The sequence below is a fragment of the Protopterus annectens genome, chromosome 9.part0 (assembly GCF_019279795.1).
Source record: "Protopterus annectens isolate FY-2018-M chromosome 9.part0, PAN1.0, whole genome shotgun sequence".
NCBI classification, from domain to species: Eukaryota; Metazoa; Chordata; order Ceratodontiformes; family Protopteridae; genus Protopterus; species Protopterus annectens.
The window spans coordinates 806,809,351-806,836,092 of NC_056743.1; the positions used below are offsets into that span (position 1 = coordinate 806,809,351).

The 26,742-nt window shown below is 42.6% G+C and overlaps 1 protein-coding gene across 1 annotated transcript in view; it reads left to right on the top strand.

Moving 5' to 3' along the window:
• Positions 1-26,742, top strand: part of CSRNP2 (cysteine and serine rich nuclear protein 2) — a 189,177-nt gene that overhangs the window by 37,287 nt on the left and 125,148 nt on the right. The gene's annotated exons all lie outside the window — the stretch shown is intronic.

Genomic DNA, 26,742 nt, shown 5'->3' on the forward strand with positions numbered 1-26,742 from the left:
GATGGAGTGGAAATCTGTAGGTCATACATCAGCACAGCTTTTATGATTACAGGAGAGAGAATCTGCTGTTGACCACACTATTCTGTCTGTGTTAAAGAAGCGGATCTTCCTTTTTTGTTAACCAGGTGTGTGGGATGTTTGCACCCTTTAACCATGACCTGTACTGTAAGGTCCAGATAGTGCACGCAAAAATGTATTTATTATGTAATGTAGTAAAAATGTTATCATATTAGCTGAAATTGCACTTTATATCAGATAATTGCGCAATTTACAATCAGAAACATCAGAGAAAATGCACTTGGTCTAAAAAAAAAACTAAAAAAAAAATCTCAAAAGACAGATGGAACAAATCCAAGTGTCACTGAAAAGGTTGTGATGAATTACAGGATCCTAGAGTGAGATCTTTGTCTAGGAGTAGCTGATAAACTGTATTTGTGTGATCATACAGTTAACCATTGCTCCTGTAGCAGCTGTAGCTGAGTTCACCTGTTTGATTTTCATCAACATTTCATTCCAGTAATTACTTGTACATGGAAGTAAAAAAAAAATAATCCTGAATATGGATATTGAGACTTCTTTTGGAATGTATAGCTTGATTTGCATATTAAGATTGCTGTCAGAATGTACCCTTGGGATATGTGGTGGATTTGCTTTCATAAAATATTTCTGTAGTAAGAGTAGCAAGTCTGTCAGAATCCTCCCACTGTTGGATTAATGGCAGTCATTTTGCTATTCTGTTAGAGCAAGCCTTCAATTAAAAATAGTGACTTGCTGTTGAAACAGGTGTCTCTGACCTCTGTGTTGTTCTTGCTGTCATAACAGCTCTTTTAACAGGGGAGGTTGCATTTGGAACAACTGTTATGACAGGGATGGTGAAATTGTCACGGAAACAATTTTGTTGACAGAATGGTAAGGCTGCTGTTGAAACAGCCCACGTTGCATTTTTGGGGAAAGGAAATGTCTGTGTTGTAGCATCTTTCATAAGATGGCTGGTATTCTAAAAGTACCATATACTATTTAGAATGGTTAGAGGGAAGCCCGTACTTTTTGGTTCTGCAACCTTCAGTAGCTGTATTTGGATCCATACCAATAAGCAGGCCTACATGAAAACACCAGAAATTTAAATTTCCAGTTCCAGTAGGTGTGCTTAGTTGGTATCCTTTTAATGGTAAGCATACCCAGGAAACTACACTAGTACATGTAGGACTGTCATTGTGAAAAAAGTGTGAGCCAATCCCACTGATACACTTATCTCTAGTGCAGCATCCCCAGTTCTTCAGGAAAAAAAACATTTTAAACTTGGTTAAACTGGTACTGCACTTCCACCAAACCCAAGCTCTACATTTGCTGAAAATATTCTTGTGTACCTCTGATGGAAAGCACTCTTCACGAAACAGGGACCAAAACATACACAGTGCTTCTTGGTAAACTAGATGGTTATACACACAAGTGTAATGAAAGCTAACCAAATGATGTACAGTAAGCATTAGCTATTCCACATTACATTTTGTTATGTTATTACTTTGTGTGTATGTGTGTAAGTGTAATAGGTGTGGAAGCCATATTGTTGAATGTAGTGGTCAAAACAAGTGTCACTAAAGTGTGTTTTCCTATGCTGTACAGTTATCCTTAGGTGGTTCACAGTGCATGTGCGTGTCTCTGTCTGTCTGGGCATAGATCTCCAAATGGGAAGTGGATTCATACATACTAACCAGTGTATCAAAATGTTTCTCTGTAGAGTCTGCATGCCCTGCCTGTGTGTTCTTCTCTATCACAGACACCTTAATTTGTAGGCCTACAAAATGCCCATAGGTCTGCGTGATTGTGTATATCCTAAGACAGACTGACATCCCATTCAGGGCTGCTCCTTAAGCCTACTGGGTTTGGAGGCTGGCTCTGTCTCCCCCACCACCCTAAGTAGGAAAAAGCAAATTTAGGAGAGTAAATGCTTTCTTTGACCAATTAATTTTGGCCAATAAAAGATCATTCATAATTTGATTTTGGAAACTCAACAAGCTTTTCTTTGGGTGCAGTGGCTTTATAGTTGGCCAAGAGGTACAAGGTTTGTGGCTTTTTACTCTTATTCCTTTACTTCACAGGGAAAAATTGGTCCTTTTTTCCCCAGTGAGTTCCTTATGAGAAGCTTGGCTTGCAGTTTGTAGTGGTAGTCTTTGCCTGACATAGTTTGCTGTTAATACATGCTTGCTGATTTACTGTGCCACTCTGTGATTTGTAAATGTGAACCTCTCTCGCTGTCATTGTGAGAGTCAGGCACTAACTACTGTATGCCCAACCCTCTATGTAGATGTGCACACATCTTCCATTCAGAAGGATGCATACCAAGTCAGTCCAGTTTAGTGCAGGAGTCTGCTACATTCTGAATTCAGCTTTTGTCATGCATTGTGGAGCAGTTTGGACTGATAGTGTTAACTGAATGGCATTGTATGCTAAATCCCCTTATGCCAGATACAGTATTTAAAGTGGAGTTTACAATAGATGACATTGAACAGAGGTCTAAAATGAACGTAGTAGTAAGTGGATGAACGTGGTGTATTTTTTAAGCAGGTAGTAGAATATGATTGTAGGGCTTCTTCTAAGTTTGAGTTGGCCGATCAACCTGACTAGTTTTATATCCACCTTTACACTGCCTATTTGGGTGTACAATTGTTTGGGGGAGGGGGGGTTGCTCCTTATTGCAGTGTTTTCTTCTCTACCTTGCCTTTGGTAGAAGACAGATTTAAGTGTACACTGTAACTAAAGATTTGTTTCAGTAAGTGCATTTACTTTCTACGTTTTGCAGCCGCAAACCTTGATTGTTTAGCTTGAGACGAAGTCTGTTAATGCATTGTCACTGTGAAATCTAAGGAAGACCCACGCAGTCAATTTACCTGCAATTAAGGGGTCATAGTAGGTGTTAAGGAAACAATATCCAGCCTTCAGTCATGTAGTAGAAATCAGTCTAATAGTCTTGAATGATCCAACACCTCTCTTGCTGGCAAAGTTTCATATTGTGATGTTTATGTAGCAGGTGCATCTATCCAACATCATTTAACACTCTGTCAGAGTACCGACAGTCAAGCCCATCATATGGGCTTAAAGTAGCAGTAGCTGTATGTTCTGTTTATACCATTGTCCCCTTCTTTTTAAAATGTTATTACGTCTTCAGAAATCATGCACATTTGTCTGCTAGATGTGTGTGGTCTGTTTCTTGGCTTCCGTAGTCACTCAGCGCGTTTCTGTTATCAAGGGAACACATTGAGTGCTGCTGTGTTGTATCACTTAAAATTCATTCGTCTTTCCATTGTCTATCTTTCCAGTTTCACACCACTGCGGATGTCATGCATTTCACCAGTTTACCAGTCATGAAAAGGAATAAACCCACCAGAACTGTTTCCTTTTTACACAAGGCTTTTAAGACCATCAAGAAATCCATCACTTTTCCTTTCATTTTGGGTTTACATTTTCACCCATCCACATTTGTTCAGGCATCCTCACTTTTATGGAACATGCTTGTTTCCTCCATGATTAGGACCACCATCTCCTTTAGGTAATTATTTTCCTTTTTCTTGCTCTCTCTAGATATGTGCTTTGCATTCTATCATTAACCTCCAAATTCACTTATTTCCCTTCTCTACCATTGTATCAGAGAATGTATCCATTTCCATTCCAGTAGTATCACTAGCTTCATCAGCCTGTGTACTAATCATCCCTAATTCAGCTGTGTTGAATTTCCTGCGTGTAGCTTATGTAGGTTGCACTTCTGGCGTGAAGGTTTAACATTGGTTTGTTCCCTCATTCACTGCATAACCAACATTTAAATTAAAAAAAAAAAAAGAAGAAAATCACCTTTCATCGTTGTATTATGAGACATTCAAGTACAAACCCTGTTTAAGTAACTCTGAAAGGTTTCTGTTGGAGGATAAAACCTCCTAAATTGTTAAGTTAGCTTGTGAGATATGTCCATCTCGTATATGTTACACAGTAGCAGTATTAAATCATACCTGAACCAGATCCAGATTTTATTATATTCCACATTCTTCCATTTTAATCTGATATGCAAGTCATGCTGAGTACCACTACAGATTATTTCATTACTGCCATATCAGCTGATAAGCAGCAAATTTTGCAGTAACTGTTAAGTGTTTAAGATTGTGCACACTATTGTGTATACTCCTATTCCATGATGTGTCTAAATAACTATCTGCAGTTTTCAAACCCATTGGTTATATAATATTTCTCACAACTTACTAAAACCCAGAAATAGAGTTTTCCATGGCAGTAGGGCTGCAGTAAATATTAAAGAAATAGAAAAATAAACTATATGTAGGACCAAATGTTCTTCATGATTAGTCTTTATAGATGTGTACTCCATCCCAACTTGAAAGCAAAATGAAAGCTTCCCCTTTGCAGCCATTTCTGTGTTTACATCAGCTAGTGTCTTCCCGTACTAAAGATACTTTGTGTAATCCTTTGCAACTTATTGGCTGTCGTATAATTATCCGGTATCCTAGGATATATGACTGTCTTACAGAAGTCTATTTAAATTGTGAACAAAAAATGAATGCCCCCCACCCCTTTAATTACTATGCTCATTGCACTTGGTTTCCATTGATCTCAATACACAGCCATTTTGTTACCATTATAGCATAATCTCCAGGTCACCTGTACAGTAAGTAAATTGTTTGTCACAATAATCTGACTTCTAAAACATAGTTCAAGAGTTACAATCATTGTCTAGCAGCAGTGTGAAACACCACTCATGGCACATCTGCCCTGTTACATTGCACAAGAATGTGCACTTTTATGCTGTAGTCCAATTTTCATTCTTCCATTTCTGCCAAATTCACTAAGTGACTGTGAGTTACCACTCTGTCTTCAGATGTTCATCGTGTTTCACTGTTGCAGTCATTACACTTGGGTTATCCGCCGGCAGGCTACCCGAGTTCCAAAGTCTTGGTCCGGCGTCTGTTGCGGTCGCCTCTTCCCTGATGTCAGTGCGCCAGGGGTATAAAAGATGCAACCAATGCCATTTACTTCAGTCTTTCTTGCCGTGCAGTGCCCGAAGCAAAAGCAGTTCGCAAGTGCCGGTCGGCCGACTCCTGAGATTTTCAAAATTGAGTTTCAGAACCGAAGTCTTCAATAAAGCTAAGTACCCTGTTGGGGAAACTTTTCCTTGCTCCAGACCGATGTCAGTAAAAGTTAATTGTATTTCTTGTGGGAAGCAAATACCTCATAAGGACTTTCACTCTTACTGTATTCCTTGCCTAGGCCCTGACCACGACGTTACTAGTTGTCGGTTTTGTGCTAGATTCAACAAACGCACTATTAAACGTCTGTTTGATTTTGCTTTACATTATTTTGGCCGAAGGTTTAATTGCACAATGCCGTCGGAACAACCGACGACCGGAATTTATAAAAAACGCAAAGACAAAGAAAAGGACAGGCATCTGAGGTCCAAAACAGATGACGAAGCCTCTTCTAGGCCAGTCGCCGGTTCGCCAGTTCTCAGTGAGGCGCTTTCGCAGCCCCTGACACCCACTACCTCAGAGCCACAGGCCCTATCCGACAGCCATGTGGAGACACCGAGGCCTGTGGAAACTCAAGGTATTGGGCCTACGGAAACTATTCCCTCAGATGGGTCCGGAGCCGCTGAGCAGGCATCGGCTTCTGAGGGTGTTTTCAGACCTTCACAGCTTACAATTAAGCCCACTACAGCAGCCAAGACAAAGTTATAAAGAAGATACCTCAAATTCATAGCAGGCTCAATGCATTACCAATTCTCTGCACTGCCCTTTGGCTTATCTACTGTGCTCAGGGTCTTCACAAAATGCCTGGCACCAGTAATTGCATTTTTCAGACAAAAAGGAATTCAAATCTGTCCCTACTTGGACTACTGCCTTATTCAAGCAGACAGCAAGGACATTTTACTAAAGCATCTGGCGTTTGTAAAAAGATTACTAATTCGCCTAGGGTACACAGTAAATGAAAAGAAATCAAAACTGGTGCCCTCTCAAGAGATAATATTCCTGGGTGCAAGCTGAAATACAACTGCCCAGATGGCTTATCTCACGCCAGACAAACAAAGCCAACTGACTCAGTACTTTCAACTGATGGCAACAAAGACCCAGCTCCCTGCAAGAAAAATTCTGCAGGCCCTGGGCTTCATGGCGTCCTGCATTCTACTAATTCCATATGCAAGACTGCATATGAGGAAACTACAATGGTATCTAAAAAGTGTTTGGACACAACATTGTCACAGCCTGGAGACAATCATAACTTTAATTCCTTGCCTACAACAGGAGTTTCGATGGTGGTCCCAGGCCTGTCACCACAACAAGGGACAGCCTTTCACCTTACCCACAACCAGGCAGACGATAACAACGGATGCATCGGATTATGCCTGGGGGGCACATATGGCAGGGAAATGTATTCAGGGCACGTGGCCCAAGGAACAAATGCATCTTCACATCAATCAGAAAGAGATGCTAGCAGTACAGAATACCCTGACAGCTTTCAAGGACCTACTATATCCAGGACAACTACTAATAAAGACGGACAATACCACAGTTATGTGGTACATAAACAAGTAAGGGGGCACACATTCCTACCCCCTATGCAGGCAAGCCATGACCTTGTGGAACACAGCACTAACCTATCAGGTACATCTGCAGGCACAATTCCTGCCAGGAACAAAAAACACACTGGCAGACGAACTAAGCAGAAATCTCATGGACCCTTACGAATGGAAACTAAATCCACAAGTGTTTAGCATGATAACAAGGAAATGGGGATGCCCAGACATAGATCTTTTTGCCTCCCCTCACAATTGCCAACTACAGAAATTCTGCACAAGAACTTATCATTCTCAAGCATGGAAAGTGGATGCTCTATCATTCAGCTAGAAAGCTCTGACAGTCTATGCCTTCCCACCAATGCCTCTTCTTACCAAAATGCTCCTAAAAGTCCGACAAGAAAGGCCAAAAATGATCCTGATTGCCCCAGACTGGCCACGCCAGCACTGGTACCCAATCCTAAAGAGCTTGTCTCAGGGCCCAGCTTGGCCTTTACCTCAAATTCCTCATCTTCTGACTCAACAAAACAATCAGATTCTGCACAGTCAACTCAGAACCTTAAATCTGGCAGCATTGCAGATAATGTAGCCACTCAGACTGCACCTCTCTCTAAAGCTGTTGTGGATGTCATTTTAGAAGCCAGGAATCTTATGCAGAAAAATGGAAGAGATTCTGTGCTTGGAACCAGGCACAAGGGCTCGACCCACTTGTTCCAAGTATACCTCAGATTTTACAATACCTAACTGAGATGCTGGACAAAGGCCTGTCTTTCTCATCAATTAAAATCCACGCCTCTGCCATTTTAGCTCATTACAATACGGAACCTCCTATTTTTTCACATCCTCTACTAAGACAGTATCTCAGAGGGGCAAAAAACATAAGACCCCCAAGGAGAGCACCAGTACCAACTTGGGATCTCAATTTTGTTTTAGAAAAACTCACACTGCCTCCTTTTGAACCAGCCAGCACAGCTGATATAAAAATCTTATCATGGAAAACTGCTCTGCTCCTAGCAATAACTTCAGCAAGAAGAGTATCAGAGTTACCAAACCATTCATTTACCAACTTTCTACCCAAATCCCCAGAATAAAGGGGAAAGACTTCTGCACGCTTTGGATATACACAGACAGTTGCAATTCTGCCTGGATAAAACAAAAGCTTTCAGAAAGACTGAGCAACTGTTTGTAGCCTATGTGGCAGGATCGCAAGGAAAGCCTATCACAAAGTAGACAATTTCAAAATGGATAGGACACTGCATCCGCTTCTGTTATGCACAACATGGCAAATCAGTGCCTAAGGTCATTAGGCCACATTCTACCAGAGCAACAGCCACTTCAGCAGCCTTTCTCAGAGGAGTACCAATCAAAGACATTTTAGATGCTGCAACCTGGAGCTCAGTGCTCACTTTCACCCAGCACTACCACTTGCCTCTCTACTCTAAATCCAGAGCAGGCTTTGCCACTGCAGTCCTGCAGGGCCTGGTAGCTTCTCCAAATCCAATCTAGACCCAGCCACCCAACCTCAGCTTTGGGATTCAACCCAAGTGTAATGACTGCAACAGTGAAACACGATGAACATAGTACAGTTGTGTACCTACCATAAATGTAGATGTTCGAGTGTATTCACTGTTGCAGTCCAGGTTACCCACCCACCATCCCCCTTTACTTTGCTGGGACTTCTCTGTACTTCTCTTGTAGATGAAGGAAATGTTTATACTAGTACATGCATGCTTTTTGGCATAATTTTATTTTTCCAGCCTTCCTATCTGGGGGCACCTGACATCTGGGGCAAGAAAAACTGAAGAAAATGGCGTTAGTTGCATCTTTTATACCTCTGGCGCACTGATGTCAGGGAAGAGGCGACAGCAACTGACGCCAGACCAAGACTTTGGAACTCGGACAGACTGCGGGTAGCCTGCCGGCAGATAACCCAAGTGTAATGGCTGCAACAGTGAATACACTCGAACATCTACATTTATGGTAGGTACACAACTGTACTTTTCTGATAGACCAGAGTGAAGTTTTTAGTTCCCTGGCTGTGTTTGCCCCAAGTGTTCTTCCCATCCCAGGAAGAATCCTTTGCAAATACAGGTTTGGGAATTAAAATCACAGAGGGTTTGCTGGTCCAAACATACATTGTGACCAACTGCTAACTTCTGAGTGACGCAGTAGTCTTGATTGGTGGAATCAGAGCCTGAATCCTAGGACTTTTGACTCTTGTGAGGATCCAGTATAATAGGCTCATAAGATGCATCACATGTACGTCCCCAGCACAAAACAGTGGTATTATTTAATTCCACAAAGTAACATCAACATTTCTAGTCTTGTCACAATACTTTGCTTTTACAGAAGGCAACTTGCATTCTGCTGCTATGTTTTATTGCAGAACATCATAGCATCATAATTAGTGGTATTTTTTTTATTAATCCTTAAAAACCTTGCATCTGTTTTAAACATTAGTTCAATGAAAATTCTAAAACACCTAATAAAGTGCAGAATACATAAGGGGAGTTTAATGGACTACAAATTCATTCATTATTAATTTTCATTGTCCTCATTTTACTTCTTGCTGACGTATTAAGTACTTATTTTCCCTTGTCAAGGAGTTTTTTGGGGTTATTTTCCAAGTATTCCACTTAGTCCTGGATTAACTGGGCTTTTTAACTTAAATCCATTTACATTTACCATAAACTGTTTCAACATCCCTGTCCCTTTTTTCTCTGCCAGTAAAAATGAATGTGTGAATTTGTCAACCAGTCTTTATGTAAATTGTTTCAGGCTTTTGTTTGTCTTGTCTGTAAAATGCTACATAGTTTCTTTTAAAATGTTAGTTCATCTTTTACCAAGTAACTTTCCCATGTTCAAACTTTAAACTGAACATTTGAAGAGGTTGGTGTTCCAAGAGTGGGGCATCACTTTCCCAGCACTCTCAGCAGGCAGGATTGTGGCTGTAGAATTAATTTGACTGTAAGAGAATGATGGGACAACAGCTCCCAACAACGTATTTTAGCCTTGAAAGTAGAGGTTGTGGGACTGAAGGTGTCCAAGGAAGTAAACTTTCATCCCTTACTGAGATCTGGCGGTACCTCCATCTGTTTTCTTCTAAGGCAGAAAGCCTTCTATTATAACAACCATGTGGTATGTGTTAAGACACGAGTGCTCTACTCACCTGGAGTTTTTACAGAGGTGCTTCATCAGGAGGATTGTGAGAAACCCTGATAAGCTGAACCTTTGATGTGCTTCGTGTTTCACTGTTGCAGTCATCACATTTGGGTTATCCCCACCAGGGAAGCCCTCGGCCAGCCTGAATACCAGAGACTTAGTATTTCTGCGTTGGTTGCTTTCGCTTGAGGACTGATGTCTGTGGTATAAAGGAAGGCAGCCAACGCTATTACATCAGTTTTTCTTGCCATGGAGCCCGAAGCAGACGCAGTTCGCATGAGTGCCGGTCAGCCACTACCTGAGTTTTCGAAAGCTAAGTACCCAGTTGAGGATCCTTTTTTCTTGCACTAACCGATGTCAGTAAAAGTTAATAATTGTCTCACCTGTGGAAAGTAAATACCACACCCGGGACTTCTACTCTCACTGCGTCACTTGTCTAGGCCCAGACCACGAAGTCCCTCGTTGTCGCTTCTGTGCTTTGTTTAACATCAGAACTATTTGTTGTCGGGCCCTTATTGTAGCCAGATATTTTCGTTTACAGTCTTCGAATTCCGATATGACCTCGGTAAGTCATATGACAGCAGATCTTCCGAAAAAGCGTAAAGATAAAGACAGAGACAGACCACACAGGACCAAACCTTCCGATGACACTTCTGTTAAGCTAGTCGTCAGTCCTCCAGAACTCGGTCATTGTTGATCTGTGTTGTAGCACTTTTAAGCTGGATTAAAGTCTTTCAGCTATTAACATTGCCTTTATTCCCCATCTTTGAGTCTTGACGGCACTTAACTCCTGATGTTGCAATGACTGCATATCTGGTCCCTCCTATACAGTGTACATGCCCAGTGCTTGCAGCCTGTTTAACAGGTATACCCCATATCAATTTCATGTTAATGACCACTTCTGCCAACTCTGTACCACCTTGATTTGTTTTGTACATCTCCAGAACTTCTGGGAGATATCCTTGAGCTCCCTGTACACCAGAAGACCTTTGATTCTACTGTGTTAAGCTCTCCTTTGTCATGTAACCATTTTTTTGTCCACACTGTATTGATTGACTTCAGGAGTAATGTGCAGATCCATGTATTTTTCCATCTCCTTCCCATTGTGTGAATCACTTTCTAAACTTGGGAACAGTGGAATGGGATACATGAAGAATAGTGAAAAGGCAGGAAGCTATTTGTAGTACTATATGCCTAAAATGCACCAGAGTGCTGGCGGGAAGACATTGAATTTTTCATCCTTCTAACAGGTCTGAATTCCCTTGGACTGTAATAATACCTGAAAGAATGCAGCTAGTTGCTTTCTCAGCACAGAGAAGTGGAATGGTGAGGCTCTGCATGCAGTAGAGACCCTTGTGTCTGCAATTCTGACAGCAGGTCATTATCTGTGACTGGATGATGAAAGCTTTCCTGGAAGGAAGTCTGTTCTGAGGCAGGCTATTCCTCTTTAGTTAGCAAGAAGACTACCACTTCCAAATGTACCACCACACTTTAACGTTTAGCCCTTACTACACTACAGAGACTTCATCAGAACAGTTTTTCCACACAAACCCAGCCATTTAAATACCCACCCCCTAATTATTCAGTTTGCCTTTCATTAAGATTTAAAAGCAATATGCACACCAAAATCAAAACATTAAAAATGTGTATTTTCATTTGTAAGTTGTGTCTTTTAAAAATCTAAAATGCTTTATTAAGACATGTATACAATTGTTTAAATGATGCTCCAACCTACTAATATTAAAACCAACACGCAGGCACTAAAATTTACTTGCACATACTTCTTAAAAATTAACTTAAAATATGATCAAGTTTTAAAATGCTGGCAGTACTAATCATTTCATTGATACCTGGATACTGAGAGGCATTTAAATACAATTGCCACCTCAGTTCCAGTGCATCCAAGTGAATATCTAAAATGCATCCCTGCTCATCCTTAAATAACTGTTGAACAACTAGAAATGTAAAATGATGGCCTTGATTTTCTTTAACATGCCTGTAAAGGGCACTAGTATTCTACAGTGTCTTACATTACCCAAATGTTCAGCAATTCTCACTTTAAATTTTCTACATGTTTTGCCTATATTAAAATAGGACAATTCTCAAACTTAGCCATATAAATTACATTGTTGCTATTGCAGTTATAATGCCCTTAGATATTAATAACCTTTCCACTGACTCTAAACTTACCCTCAGTTTCCAATATAAATGGACAAAAAGAACAAGAGTTACATTTGTAATTACCAATCTTTCTACTGGTTTTCCTTTCTTGTTTTGTACCTTCCAAAATATTTTTTATGGATCTATCCCTCCTAAAGACATGCCTAGGACCTTTTCAACTTTTTGTCCAGCGCTGACATCAGATTGTAAAATCTCCCAGTTGGATTTTATAACTTCAGTAATGGTGTTAGCTGCACCATTATAAGTTATAGTAAAGGTTGAAGTGGGGTTGATTCTGTTGTCCCTACTTCCACTGGATCCCAAAAATCCATTGCCTAATATAGGCCTATATATACCTTACTCACATTTGTTCAAAACTTCCTTACTAACCTCACTTAAAAGACAGTCTGGGTACCCTCTTTGTCTAAACATCTGTGTAATAAACTCTATTTCTAACAGGAAATCAGCATTAGAGCTTACCATCCTGGCAGCTCGCACCAATTGACCTTTCACAACTGACTTCTTTTGCTGGTGTGGGTGCCAGCTACCGTAGCCCAAATATGAGCTGGAGAAGGTCGACTTTCTTTGCATCCTGGTGATAAAGCTCTTATTTGTTTGGTCAATTTCTAATTCTACATCTAAATAACTAATTTTGTTCTTGTTGTTTTCATAAGTGAATTTTAAGAAATCAGCAGTTTCATTGATGAACTCAAGTCCGGTACTACCTCAATACCATTCAACTTGTTTAAAAGTTGCCAGGAGTCTTTATTAATATAATTGAAGAAACCCAAACTCTTTTGCATTTTTTTGGTCTAAATATTTACAAATAAAGTATGTCTTGGACCTTTTGCCATCAACAGTGGGTCTAAATTTCAGATTTGTAAGACCCTTGCAAATTTTTGGGATGCCAAAAGGATACCAAAAATGTTGGACACCCTGGGATGGGATATTCATTTTTCATATAATGGTATTCATTTTCATCAATCTGAGCCTGATATCCCATATCATTCATCATTAAATCTATCTTCCGATAGGCCAATTTAATTTCATTTAATGAACTTTCCTTGTAGGTATCATCCAACAATATGGAATTCATCCCATCAAGATAGTCCACCCTGTCCATTATGACAACCCCACTGCCCTTGTCTGGTTTCATGAACCTAACCATGGGGTCTTTGACCAAGTCGATCATTAATTGTTTCTCTTCATTAGTCATGTTAGAGTCACTACTTCCTTCCTTTTTACAATAACTCCTTCTGATATCCTTCTCACAAATTTTCTCAAACAATGCAATAGTTTTGTTAAGGGGAGGATTGAAGGTGCTTAGCTTTTTACACATGTCTCTGACATGAACCTCTAATTCACTCTCTTGATTAAACCAAACTTTTAAGTTCAATTTCCTAGTGTACCGTTTTAGATCAGTAATAGATTCTGCCATGTTACCAAATCTACAGGGCGCAAAAGTGAACCCTTTTGCCAAAAAATCAGCATGTTCGTTATTAATACTTAGCTTGGAATAATTGTAAATTTTAAAATCACCCTTATTGTTTAATATATTGTCAGGCTCCAGTCTGTTCTCAAAATTCTGCTGTTTGTCCAAGCATTGAATTAATGTTTCCAAATAAGACTCCTCATTAGAATCAATAGTACTAAAATCACCTATTTGATTTACCATAAAATTGTTGAAACTATCATAATTTTCCTGAAACATTGTATGCATAGCCATAGAAGTTTCATAATTCACATAGCAGTGGTTCACAATATCAGCCGCATTGGCATAAGCCCCGCCAGAATAACAAACATCACCAAAAGAATAAATACATAAGTCAGATAATGAAAGCGAAACTCGCTTTGTTTCCTTGTCCAAATCAAAGCATTCACTGTCCACTTGGTTCACATTGGAACCCCAAAAATCACATTAACTTTGTTTAGCGACAAGAGGCAAGGACACATAAATAAATACTATCAGTTGTATGGTAAAGAATGTCATCCACCTCAGGCACACTTGTTTCTACGCAGTCACTATCATGACATGATGGTATATGAGCCTCAAAGTCACTTACTTGATTTTCAAACAGTCTCCTGACACGGAAGGCAGGGGCGCCACGCCTAAGTATTCCTTGACCTGAAAGTCTTTGGTCTTGCCCCCTGCACTACAAAATCCTGTCTACCTTTCCCTGAAAAAGAAGATGATGAAGAAGCCGCCAATCTGTCAGAATGCCTGACCAACTCGTCCGCATTGGTCTCTGACTGTGAATGCTGAGACCGCTCTCTTTGAAAACTTCTACTATCTTGCATGACTTCCCTTTCTTGGTTGAGCGCATCGCCACTCCCCTGCTTACCATGATCTTGATGACCCAGGGATAATGGATATACAATATCTTTATTGTATTCATCTATGTCCCTTTCAATTTTATTTTCTTTCCGAGAATAAATAGTATTACATATACTGTTGACCTGAATATAAAGATTGTTGTATGCAACTTGATTTTGATTAAATTCACGATCAGTCTTAATAGAGTGCTTAACCATTTGTTCCAGCTTGACCTTGTTATATTTGACCATTAGTCTCATTAGCTCAATACCAGTTTTGTCAAATAGCAGATGCACATCTTTCAAGAATTCACTGTTGTCTTTAATTCCATTTGGGTACCTCCACAACCTCAACCCTCAAGGTACCTGTTGCATTTCTATATTTCTATTCAGATATGCGTTTTCTAACTGCAACTTTTTAAACGCTGTCAGGTCCTTTTCAAACTGTTTAATTCCATCATTCAGGGTAAATAACCCCTGATTGTGCACATTCTTCATGTTACCACTCACACGAAAAGAGAGAGATTTATTTTCCTTCCATACACTGTCACTGATATTCGGACCAAAATTCTGGTCACCATGTCCCACATTATTATTTGCATTTTCACCATTCATAATTTGGTTACTTGCGTATCACCTTGGTCACGGAATCCTGAATTATGCTTTTCTACACACACTGGGGTTGGCTGGGTGAGAGGGAGACCTAAACTCCCAAAAGTACCAAAAGCATTAGGTTGTTTATCCATCAAAGTTTTGATCTGGATTGTATGAACCCCTAGCTGTTCATTGTTTTGTTGCAATAATTTCATGATGTCTTCATTCTAAGCATACTCCCCCATCCTGCTGCCCAAGTCAAAAAACACCACAAAACAAGACCAAAGACCGATCAATGTAAAGTCAGCAAGAAGACGACCATTTCCAAATGTACCACCACACTTTAACGTTTAGCGCTTTCTTCTCCACTACAGAGACTTCATCAGAACGGTTTTTCCACACAAACCCAGACATTTAAATACCCACCCCCAAAGGTTATGCAGAGATCTAAACAATGGAGTGTTTCCACCTCAAAACCAGGGTGTGGTAAGTCACCCCCTTATGGAAAAAGTTCACAATGCCTTTCCAATTATCCTTCCCAGCCATGCCCAAGTACTTGCGCCCCTAGGAGGAAAACTCACCCTTCATGCAAAAAACTGGATGTCCATTACTCAGGACTGATGGGTTCTAAACATTGTATCCCAGGGATACAGATTCTACTTCCACTCACTGCCAACACCAAGCGGGTTGCCAGACCTTCCGCCAAACCAGTGGGCAGAGGCTCAAAAACAAGTACTTTATATCAGGGCTATTCAACCTGTTCCAGTAGAACAAAGGGGACAGGGTTTCTACTCCAGACTGTTCCTGGTGCCCAGAAAAGAGAGCTCTTGTCACCCTATCCTGGATCTATCGATTCTCAACACCTTTCTGGTCATCCCAAAATTCAAAATGTTTACACTGCAACAGATTCTTCCTATGCTAGCCGAGGATGCCTGGTTAGTCACCCTAGACTTAAAAGAAGCTTATCTGCACATCCCCATAAGGGAGTCTTGCAGGAAATATCTGCATTTCAGGGCAGGCTCTGTGCACTATTAGTTCTCTGCACTTTGCTTTGGCTTATCTACTGCACCCAAACCCTGACAACAGATGCATCAGACTATGCATGGGGGGCTCACATGGCAAGCCAGTGCATTCAAGGCAAATGGAGCCCAGAACAAATTCCCCTGCATATCAATCAAAAAGAGATGATAGCTGTACAGAATGCTCTGACAGTCTTCAAATACCTTATAGGTTCATAGGTAGGTACTAGGCTGTCTGCCCGAGGGCATTTATAAGCCTATCCAGAGTGTGTCGGCTTTCGCCGCCCCATTGATTAATTAACTGATCCTCTGTCAAGCAGAGCCAATGAAGTGATCCCAGGGGTGTATTTTCTGTTACCCATCCACTCATCAAGGTTTCTTTTGAAGAGTGTTAGGGGCTGTGCCTAATATAATTTGGAATTTTGTTCCAAAGCATGGGGAGTCTCTGACAGGAATCTATCCCTCCAGCATGTTCTATTTATTGTTGTGGCGAGGTTTAGCTCACTAGAGCGCGTGGCTCGCAGTGACTTAGATTTCTTTAGGTGGAACATATCCATCAATTCTAAGTTGGACATGGCTTTGTAAGTCAGGCAGAGATCAACTCTGAGTAAGCGATATGCCACTGAGTACAGCCGGAGTTTAGTCGGGCTGCATAGGACATATGTTTGAAACCAGTAATCCTTTTAGTGAGGTACTTTTGTGGTCTTTCCAGCTGTTGGAAGTGTCTTGTGAGGTACATCCCAAATGGGTTATTGTACTCTATGATGGGTTTAATGAGTGACGAGTAGAGGGGCACTATAACCTCTTTATTTCTAGATGCGAACCCTTTAGTAATTAGATGGGCCACATAGAAGGATTTCCTAACTACTTTGGCAATATGATTGTCAAAGGAAAGATTACTATCTACCTGGGTCCCCAGATCTCTTATTACCTCTTCTGTATTAAGGGGGCTGCCACCTATGTGGTAATTCATGGGTGTTTTGTTTTTCCCAAATGGGATGACTATGCATTTTTTGGCATTTAGCTTGAGGCCATGACTTTGACGCCAGGTGTCTGTCTCAGTAAGGCCCTTTTGGAGGATGTCCGTGTCAGCCAGAGAGTCAATTATGGCTCCCAGTTTGCAGTCATTGGCGAACTTGGTTAGCCATAGTCATCCTGTGTTTGCCTGTACTTCTGAGAAGTATAAGACAAACAGTAGGGGTCCCAGGACCGAGCCTTGCGGGACACCACTTGTGACTGGTTTAGAGTTGGACCTGGAGCCCACTATTCTTACCGTGCGAGTTCTGTCTGTAAGCCAGTTGGCAACCTATCTCGTGATGTAGGGGTTTATGTTCAGGCTGGTGAGTTTTTCTGTAATACCCGAGTGGGGAATGGTGTCGAAAGCCTTGGCGAGGTCAAGGTAGGCTGTGTGAACCACCTTTCCCTCATCTATGGCCTTGGTGATTGTCTCGAAGAAGTCAACCAGGTTTAGTAGGCATAATCTGCCCTTAACAAAGCCGAACTGGGTTGGGTCAAGTGTTTGGAGGTTCCCAATGTCTTTGTTAATGAGTTCCATGATGATGCACTCCATAGCCTTGCAGACCAGGCTAGTCAGGCTTATGGGACAATAGTTAGCAGGGTCAGTTGTGGCCCCTCCTTTGTGGAGAGGAATAACCATTGCCGTGCGCCATTCTATGGGCATGTAGCCTGTGGAGAGGCAGGTTGAACAGCGTGTTTAGGTGGGGGGTTGGTTCGTTCTGTAGTTTGTGCAAGACGCAGCCTGGGACACCATCTGGTCCCACTGACGTTGTGTTTTTGGCTTTTGACAGGGCTGTTTTCACCTGTGCGTCTGATTTTTGGGACACTACACTTTTCCGGTATTGTTGTGGGCCCTTTTGGAGGTGAGAAGGGGGTTAAGTTTGCACTGGATCTGTCTACCAGGATGTTGGCATTATCAGTAGGTTCAGTATATTTTGTGCTATTTTGCACTAGTTCAGTGCATATCTGCAAGTTGCCACTTAGATTCTTAACATAGCTAAAGAAGGCTTTGTGGTTATCTTTTGAATCCTTGGCTATTTTTCTTTCGGAGTTAGCCTTGGATGATTTCATGAGGGACCTCAGTTTCTTACTGATACTGTTCAGGGATGTCTTTCCTTCTTGGGATTTGCTTTTTTTCTGAACTAGTTTCCTCCTTCTATTGTATAGCCTGTTTATTGCAGGGGTCCACCAAACTGGTTTCCTTCTCTTAGAGGAGTGAGTCTTGGTTTTGCTAGGGATGGCACGATCCATGCATCCTTGTAGGTGCTCATAGAGTGCATTTGTAAAGGTTTCTGCATCTTGGGCAGCATTATCCTTTAGCGTGGGGGCTGTGAAACTTACCACCTCTATCTTAAGTAAGGTGAAGTTTGCTTTAGAAAAGTTTTTTACTATGGTTTCCTTAGTTGGGGGTGGTGGTGGGGTGTGGACATCCAGAGTGATTAGTTTATGGTTTGATCTAACCAGTGACGGGTTGACCTCTGGTGTGGAACACCTGTCACCCATGTTGGTGATGACCAGGTCTAATATGTTTTCATCTCTCGTAGGGGAGTTTACCAGCTGATCCAGGGCGTTTGAGTTGATGAATTCCAGAAAGCGCTGGGCCTAGGAATTTGTACTAGAGTAGTTTTTCCCAGTGAATGGTAGTGTAATTGAAATCGCCCATTATCAGGGTGTTTGGTAGGACCTTCATGTTTTCCAGGGTCTCCAGAAAGGTGGAGTGGTGGTCCTGGGTCATGGAGGGTGATCTGTAACAGGCCACAATTTGCATTGCAGATTTGCCCGATGTTGTTTGCACTTCGATTATCTCAGAGGTATCCTGCTGCGCCACTAACTTGGAAGTATAGGTATCCTTGATGAATATGGATACACCCCCTCCTTTTGTGTTTCGGTCCGTGTTCTGTGGCCGAAACGTGTGGTATGAGTTGTAGCCCGGTAGTGCTGGGGTGCTGTCTGGAGCCTTGAACCAGGTTTCAGTTACTGCACAGATGTCTACGTTCTCCATACTGAGGAGTGCTTCGAGCTCGTGCATTTTGAGATTTAAACTCCTGGCGTTGAGTAGCATAACCCTCAGTTTTTTGTTAATTGTGCTGTTTACGGAGGTGGGTTTGACTTTTGAGCCTTGCCTAAAAAAGGCACTATGGGGTCAGCAAGAGCCTTGGCCGGTATTCGAAAGCCTAGGGGTGACAGGTGCAAGCCATCTCTTGTGAAGCAACACGGCTTGTCGAGCATGTCATCCCAGGCTGACAGACACTGGATCCCCTTTGAATGACACCAGAAGCTTAGCCAATTGTTAAATTTGATCATTTTTTCTTTATACTGAGGTATCATTCTTGGTGAGGGCAGAATGCTACTCAGGGTCAGGGTCATACCAGCCTGGGCTACATGATCAGAGAGCTCTTCCATGTCTCTTTTCATGTAGTCCAGGGAGGTATGTCTCAGGTCATTCACACCAACATGAACAATGTCAGAGTCATATTTGTACTTGTTGTGGAGTAACCTGAGTGCTTGTGTTACGTGGCGGATTCTGGCTCCTGACAGGCAGCTAACAGTAACCTTCTGCCTGTCCAGCATAGTGAGTGGGATGTCCGTGTGCCTGACTATAGAGTCACCTATTACTAGTGTGTTAGTTCTGTTATTTTGCCTTAAGGGCTGTGATTGTGCGGCACACTGATTTTGTGTTTTATGTGTTGTCTGGTTTGTGACGGGAAGTGCAGGTTGTTTGGGTGTCTGCTTTGGAGGTCTCTGATGCTTTTGCAGGTTTTTATTTAGAGCCTCCAAGTATGATTTTGTGTATTTATGTGTATTTTTTGCCAGTGCTGTTTTAGTAGGTCTGTGTGCGTCTGGAGTTGTGGTGCAAGTGTTAACCTTCTCCTCTTGACTGTCTGTTCCAGTCTTGTGTGGAGACAGCTTAGCTTCCAGTTTGGCTGTATAATTGCATCTCTCGCATATGTTAGTGTTTTCTGGTAGGAGGAGAGGGTTGTCTCTGTACATGAGGCAGTTGTAACATTGCCTCAGGATACCCAGATTCACCAGCTGGACTGGAGAGTGCACCTGAAGTTGCTCTTTGGTCATGCCTGAATAGTAGGGTGAGCTGCTTAATCGCTTGGTTGGTGAGGGGTGAATAAAGAGCCTTGCCCTGCTGGGCAATCCATGTCAGGGTATATTAGTGCTTGCTGTTAGGTCTGAGCAAGTGCTTGGCTGTAAGATGCTTTTTGAGTGCTTAGGTTGAGAGTTAGACTAGTTTCAAGGGAAAAACTGAAGGGGAGACTTAGTGGAGCTGGGAATAATTTAACCGTAGCTAACCGGCACTGCCTGGTGCGCAAAACTGTGCAAACACAGTTTTTATAGTAGGGAAATGAAAGAGAGAGAAATTAGCCCAAAATGGCCAATAAACTACTAACTTCTGGGCTGGAACCACTCCTCCAGGTTGCTCAAAGCTCCCCTCTCTCACAGGTGAACAGAGAAACTTCCTTCTATCCAAGTAAGGTATGGGCAACTCAGAAACTAGTACCACAGCCCTGAATTCAGCACTAGCCTGAAAACTGGACTATACTAGCTTAGAAAGGCAGGAAACAAGGATTTTTTTTTGTTGTTTTTTTTTTAAAAGATAAGGCAAAAACAGTAAAAAATACACTTAAAACAGTGTTAAATGACTATAAACAATCAGAAAAGGCTATCACACTTTAGTGTGTAGCCTACAACAGTTAAACAAATTATTTAAACAAAAATCTTTTTAAAGTTGTTTTCCTTAAGTTTCTTAAAGTTTCTTAAAGTTACCCTTCCAGGACAGCTCCTGATAAAGGCAAACAACACCACAGTTATGTGGTACATAAACAAGCAGGGCGGAGCTCATTCTTACCCACTCTGCAGGTTAGCCATGGCTCTCTGGAACACAGCCTTGAGCATCCAAGTGCACCTACAAACTCAATTCCTGTCATGCGAGCAAAATTCACTGGCAGACTACGTAAGCAGAAATCTGCTGGACCCTCACGAGTGAAAAGTGGAACCCAACTCATTCAAACTTCTAACCCAGAGGTGGACCTTTTTGCCTCCCCCCAAAACCACCAATTGAACAAATTTTGCACCAGGAACCCTCACAGCAGAGCCTGGAAGGTGGACACCCTATCCTTTACATGGGAATACCTCTCAATTTATGCCTTTCCTCCTCTGCCCCTACTCTCAAAAGTACTACTCAAGATCAAACAGGAGAGGCCAAGGACAATCCTTATTGCACCAGACTGGCCACATCAGCACTGGTACCCATTCCTACGCAGTCTGACAGCAGTGCCACCATGGCACCTACATCAGACACCTTCCCTGCTGTCTCAGCAGGTGGGACAGATTTTGCATCCACAGCTGCAAACCCTAAACTTTGCAGCCTGGCTTATCCCATGAATACACCACCAGCATCCTTCAGCAAACAGGTGCTGTACGTCATCCTTGAGGCCAGAAGGCCTAGTACTAGGAAATCCTATGCTGAAAAGTGGAAAAGATATTTTTCTTGGGGTTGGTCTCAAGGAAGGGGCACAGCTGTGCCCAACTTACCAGAAATCCTTGATTACCTAGCAGAGCTGCTCCACAGAGGCTTATCCTTCCAGTCCATTAAGATTCATGCCTCTGCCATCTCAGCTCATTATAATACTGAGCCTCCTCTCTTCTCACCCTCTTGTCAAGCAGTTCCAGAGAGGAGCTAACAATTTAAGGCCTCCTAGGAGAGCTCCCACCCCGGCCTGGGACCTTAAATTTGTACCTGAAAAGCTCACACTTCCCCCTTTTGAACCTGATGTTTCAGCAGAGTTAAAATTCCCCTCTTGGAAAACAGCATTACTTCTAGCTATTACTTCAGCAAGAAGAGTGTCTGAGTTACAGGCACTAATGGTGGTGGAGCCCTTCATTATTTTCCATGCTGACAGGGTTTCTCTCATGGCTCACCCTTCCTTTATGCCCAAGGTGGTATCCAGTGTGGCTTTAAACCAATCCATCCATTTGCCAACCTTTTTCCCTAATCCTCAGAATAGAGGGGAAAGGATCCTGCACTCCTTGGACTTGCAGAGACAGCTCAGGTTCTACCTTGACAGGACTAAGTCTTTCAGAAAGTCTGACCAGCTACTAGTTAGCTTTGCTACAGGGGCAGAGGGCAAGGCCATTTCAAAGCAAACCATTTCCAAATGGATAGCACACTGCATCCATTTCTGCTACAAGCACCATGGAAACCTACCCCTTTGGGGATCAGAACTCTTTCCACTAGAGCTACTTCAACCTCTACAGCATTTCTCAGGGGGGTCCCCACCAGGGACATTCTGGTAGCAGCAACCTGGAGTTCTGTACAGACCTTCACCAAGCATTTCCACTTACCTGTTTTTTTTTCTAAATCCAGAGCTGGATTTGCTACAGCAGTCTAGCAAGGCCTGCTAGCCAGCCCCAACACTTCTCGACTGCCTCCACCCTTCCTCAGCTTTGGGAATCAACCCAAGTGTGATGACTGCAACAGTGAAACATGAAGAACATAGTACAGTTGTGTACACTTGCCATACATGTAGATGTTCGAGTGTATTCACTGTTGCAGTCCTGGTTTCCCTCCCTCCAGCCCCCTGGCTTTCTCTATCCTTTTTATCTATCCTCTTTATGGCCATCTTTTATGGCAGGGGTATTTACTTTTTACTGGAGGTGTTCCACACCATGTAATAGCTTCCTATTTTGGGGACTCGTTACATCTAGGGCAAGGAAAAACTGATGTAATGGCATAGGCTGCATGTTTTATACCCTTGGCGACCTGACGTCATGGAAGAGGCGACAGCATCCGACTCAGAAATCCCAAGACTGGTATTCGGGCCGACTGAGGGCTACCTGCAGGCAGATAACCCAAGTGTGATGACTGCAACAGTGAATACACTCTAACATCTACATTTATGGTAAGTGTGCACAACTGTATGTTTCCAGTGTAGCTGATGGCATTTCCAGAATGGTAAGCACCTGCACTGCTCTAAATTGACTTCTCTGCAGTTTTGCAGAGTACTTAGACGTCCTTTTTGAATGCCTCCATATTATGCATCTACCCTCTTTGGGCCAAAAGTGGAGCATGCTCACCAGAAGGGAACATTATCTGCTATGGGTGTCTGCTTCTCCACCCCTCAAAGGTCCTACTGCTGGAACCAAAAGTGTGGCAAGAGGCTATGGTTCTGGAAGTCTCAGGGCTCTGCTAGTGACACTTCTGGAGATGGACCCCCAAGAAGGATGAGAGGGGGACAGCTCCAACAGACACCACTCTTGTAGCAGAGGTCTGCAGAACTAGGAGTTTTGAGGCAGTTTTGCAAACAAACTCTTCTGATACTCCCAAACAGTTGCCTGATTACCACACTCTGGAGGCAGTTTGTAGGTGGTAGTGCTTGTCTCTGCACCCTCAAGCCGGTTTTTTCATCACTCAAACATTTTGATTGCAGAGCGCCATATCCAGATGTTACATTATTCCTTTTGTTTCCTAACCAGAAAAGTCTCAAAGAAAATCTCCTGATGGCCCACCTTCTCGGAGAATTTTCTGATGGCCCTCCTCCTCAAAGAAGGGCAGCAGGCTAAGAAATAACAAAGCTGCTAGAAAAAACTAGTCATCCAGCAGGTCCCACCAGACCAGTAAAGGGTCTGGAGTTTGCACTAGGTTATTTTTTGTTCAGAGGAAGAACTGGGATCTTGGGCTTATTCTGTATTTCAGCTGACAAAACCAGTTTGTAAGATAGACAAAATTTTGGATAGTCGTGGTTCAATCCATCTCTACCTCTTCTGAAGGATGAATGGATGTGCTCAGTGGACCTACAGATTGCCTACTATCACATAAAGATAGCCAGGCTGTTCAGAAGCTTTCTTTGCTTTTGGCTGGGAGCCAGTCAGTTTCAGTGGAGGACACTGCCATTTGATCTGTCTGCAGCCCCCCCCCCCCAGGTGTTTCAAGTGTATGGCAATGCTTATAGCACATCTCAGACTACAAGGGTTCTGAGTATTCCCCACCTAGGCAACTGGCTAATCACAACCATGAGGGATCTAATCATTGGAACCAGCAACTCCTTGCTCCAGTTATGTCTTCATCCAAGAATCTCAATCAGCATGGAGAATTCCAAATTGACTCCAGTTCAAGTGATAGAATTTATAAGATGCCACCTGGATACCACCTGGCAAGTAGCCAAACTGCCAAACTGCCAGTATCCAAAATCTTTTCTATTTCAGTGTCCTATCTCATAAAAATATGCAGTGAAAATCCATCCTTCCATCTTTTGGGATCGATGGCAGCTTCCATAACTGTGGTTCTGTATGTGTGATTATACATGAGGGTGCTGTACTGGACCCTCTCAGCTTAATGGCTTATGGTATAACAAACTATGCAGTTTATAATCAGGCCCCCCAATCCCTGTAGGTCATCCATTTATTTTTCCATCTCCAGTGGCCATAGTATAGTTACCATTGTTGCTTCCCTCCTGGGGTGGGGATGGGCATTTCTAAGGAAAGAGTGTCCAAGACCTGTGGACTTCAACAGAGGCTAATATTGAAGGACACACTAATCAGGTCCAATCTCCTGTCTCACAAGTGGTCTGCCAATCAATGGGTGGCTGCCAAGATCTTCAGACACTGTGACCAGTATATCTGCCACCTTTTTGTTACCCCATTAATAGCATCAAATGTGGCACCTAATTTGCCCTGATTCCACAAGAGAATCACAGATGGGTGCTGTGGTCCCTGCTTGGTGCCCCCAGGTCTCCTGTATATATGTTCTTCGTGTTTCACTGTTGCAGTCATCACATTTGGGTTATCTGCTTGCAGTAGCCCTCAGTCGTCCTGATTATCAAAGTATTGGGTCCTGCGTCGGTTGCCGTCTAATCTTCCATGACGTCAGGTAGTCAGGGGTATAAAGCAAGCAGCCGACACCATTACATCAGTCTTTCTTGCCGTGCAGTGCCCGAAGCAGAAACAGTTGGCAAGTGCCGGTCAGCCGACTCCTGAAATTTTCGTTTTCGACTTTCAGATCCGAAGTCTTCAGCTAAGCTAAGTACCCCGTTGGGGATCCTTTTTCTTGCTCCAAACCAATGTCAGTAAAAGTTAACAATTGAATTTCTTGTGGAAAGCAAATACCTCATAAAGATTTTCATTCATACTGCATTCCTTGCCTAGGCCCAGACCACGACATACCTCGCTGTCGGTTTTGTCCTTATTCAAACCTCATACTATTCGTCGTTGGTTCATTTTCGTATCTAAATATTTTGGTACTCTGTTCAATTATCCAGAAATGGCTTCGGTAAGCCACCCGACTACCAACATTCTGAAAAAAAACGCAGATAAAGACAGACCACATAGGTCCAAAGCTGCCGACGATGCTTCTCCTAAGCTAGTCACCAGTTCACCGGTACTCAGTGAGACGCTTTCGCAGCCCCTGATACCCACTACTTCAGATTCGCAGGCCTCTACTGAGACCCATTCGGAGTCCGGTATGCCGCAAGATGCTTCTTCGACTGTGGAACCTGTGGATGTCTCTACTTTGGATGGGTCCGTAGCCACTGTGCAGGCACCGGCTTCTGAGGGTGTATTCAGGCCTACTGACTTGCATATTAAACCAATGCCATCCTCTTCTTCAAAGCCTAAAACTCAATCCATGCCCAGAAAACCGATGCCCAGACTGCATGGTCAGGCCTCTATGCCTAAAAAACAAATGATAGGAATGGCTGAAGACCTTATTACTCTAATCAGGGGAAGCCACCTTCCCCCCTCTGAGACCTAGGACTGATTTTCCTTCTGATTCTTCTGATCAGGATTCTGAGATTTCTGTTTTCTCTGATGACCAGGATTTCCCTTGTCTACCTATGTGGATTCTGATGCAGAGGACTCCATTCCCTCTGCTTCCCCTCTAGAGGATTTCTCTTTTGGTGAAATCTTGCATACTCTTAGGGAGCATTTCCTCTGGGAGAGCCAGGATTACTCTGACTCCAAAAAGAGGCTTAGGGAATTCTTACTCCTCCCTCAACACAGGGCTTTAGCTATCCCTTCTGTACTGGATATTGTAGATGATGCCTTCTCGGAATTTAGCCTGGCCCCTGACACTTTACCTCCTGCTCCTAGAAAACTTGATACGTATTACAGGGTACCCGACTGTCACAAGCTTCTCTTTAAAAGTCTTACGGTGGATCCTGAGACCATTTCACAGGGACCCAATGGCATTAAGACTACTACTGCCAAAAATCCTACCCCCTCTGATAGAGATTTAGGGGGAAAGATTGCCCTGCATTCTACAAATTGGGGACTCATTACCCAGCTCAAATGGGTTTTAAATAGTCTCCCAAGGATACAGATTCCACTTCCACTCCTTACCAACCCCAAACGGTTGGCCAGACCTACCCCCAAATCAGTTGGGAGAGTCTCAAAAGCAAGTTCTGTCTCTTTTAAGCATCAGGGCTATTCAGCCTGTCCCAGAAGAAGAATGGGGGCAAGGTTTCTACCGAAGACTGTTTCTGGTACCCAGAAAAGACAATTCCTGGTGTCCTGTCCTGGGCCTGTCTATCCTAAACACATTTTTTGTAATCCCAAAATTCAAGATGCTAACTCTTCATCAGCTGCTTCCCATGCTGGGAAAAAAATGCCTGGTTAGCAACACTGGATTTAAAGGAAGCCTACCTGCACATCCCAATAAGGGAATATTGCAGAAGATACCTATGATTCAGAGCAGGCTACATGCACTATCAGTTCTCTGCACTGCCCTTTGGCTTATCTGCTGTGCCCAGGGTATTCACAAAGTGTCTAGCTCCAGTCATTGCATTTTGCAGGCAAAGAAATATTCAAATATACCCATAGCTGGACGATTGTCTAATTCAGGCAGAAAGCCAGGACATACTATTAAATCATCTGGCATTTGTAAAGAAATTGCTAACTTCT